Below are 1,598 nucleotides of genomic sequence, written 5' to 3'. Positions count from 1 at the left end.
GCCGCACAGGGCCCGCGGAGACAGCCACACCACCACACAATAAAAGCGAGTTTCATGAACTTCACAGATTGCCATGAAATGCGGCAGCCACGAGGATAGCCCTGTTTTGCCCCCAGCCTGAGAGACACCCCCGCCCCCTTTTCCTCCCCCTTTCCCCCTTCCCCCACGCCCCCCCCCCCCTTCACGAAGGAGAGTGACAGGGATGCCAGTCATGGGGTGGAAGGAGGGAGAGGGAGGGAGGGAAAGGGAGGGAGGGAGGGAGGGAGGAAGGGAGAGGAAGGGAGGGAGAGGGAGGGAGAGGGAGAGGGAGGGAGGGAGGGAGGGAGGGGAGGGAGGGGGAAGGGAGGGAGAGAGGGAGAGGGGGTAGGAGGGAGGTAGGGGAGATGGGGAGGAGAGAGAAAGGAAGAGGGGGGGAGGAACTAGAGAGGGTAGCAGAAGAAGAGGGGAGGAGGAAGAAAGGGTGAGGGAAGGAAGGAGAGAGGGGGAGAGAGAGGGAAGGAGGTGAAGAGTGATTGAGACTGAGGGAGGGTAGGAGGGGGAGAGAAGGGGAGGGGAGGAGGGGGAGAGGGGAAGGGCAGGAGGAATGGAGGGGAGGGAGAGGAGGGACGCCAGCTAATGGGGTGGGAGAGGGGGGAGGGGGGAAGAAGGAAGGAAAAGGATGTAATATAGGGGAAAGGATAGGTATTAGGGACAGAGAGGAGAGACGCCAGATAGGGGATAGGGGGTGGGGGTGAAAAGGAGGGGGATAGGATGGTAGAAAGGGGAATGGTAGGAATAGGGGGTATGTGAGGAGGGGGTATGAGAAGGGTATAGGGGACGGATAAGAGAGGGGGGCGAGGGATGATAGGGACGAGGAGGGAGGGGAGGGGAGAGGAGAGAGATGATAGGGGGAGGCAGGGACGAGGGGAGAGGGGGGCAAGGGATGATAGGGACGAGGAGGGAGGGGAGGGGAGAGGAGAGAGATGATAGGGGGAGGCAGGGACGAGGGGAGAGGGGGGCGAGGGAGGATAGGGACGAGGAGGGAGGGGAGGGGAGAGGAGACAGATGATAGGGGGAGGCAGGGACGAGGGGAGAGGGGGGCAAGGGATGATAGGGACGAGGAGGGAGGGGAGGGGAGAGGAGAGTGATGATAGGGGGAGGCAGGGACGAGGGGAGCAGAAGAAGAGGGACGAGGAGTGGAAAGGGAAGAGAGGAGGGGAGGGGGATATAGAGGGAGGATAACAAAATGAGATAGGGACGAGAGGAGAGACAGGAACGGACGGAGAAGAGGGAGAAGGGTAGAGACACCAACCAGGGAGCAGGAGCGGGGAGGGCCAAGGTAGGGGGAGGGGCAAGGGAGAGGGGGGTGACAAGAGGGGTTGACAGAGAAGGGGGGGGGGCAGGAGGGACATCTCGCCACTGGGTGTGAGTGACAGTGTGCGGCAGGGGATATATTGCCACCGAAACGAAACTTCGCCGGGGAAAAAAAGAAAAAAAATGTTTCTAAAGGGACATGAGAGAGAGAGAAATTTGCGTCGTGTTTTTGTTTTTCGTTGTTGTTTATACTTTCGGGGGTGTTTGGAGAGAGAAGGGGGAGGGGGAAGAAAGAGAGTAAAAAA

Source organism: Penaeus monodon, chromosome 28, assembly GCF_015228065.2.
Source record: "Penaeus monodon isolate SGIC_2016 chromosome 28, NSTDA_Pmon_1, whole genome shotgun sequence".
Lineage (NCBI taxonomy): Eukaryota > Metazoa > Arthropoda > Malacostraca > Decapoda > Penaeidae > Penaeus > Penaeus monodon.
The sequence above is the reverse complement of the archived record's forward strand: the minus strand, read 5'-3'. Positions refer to the sequence as shown.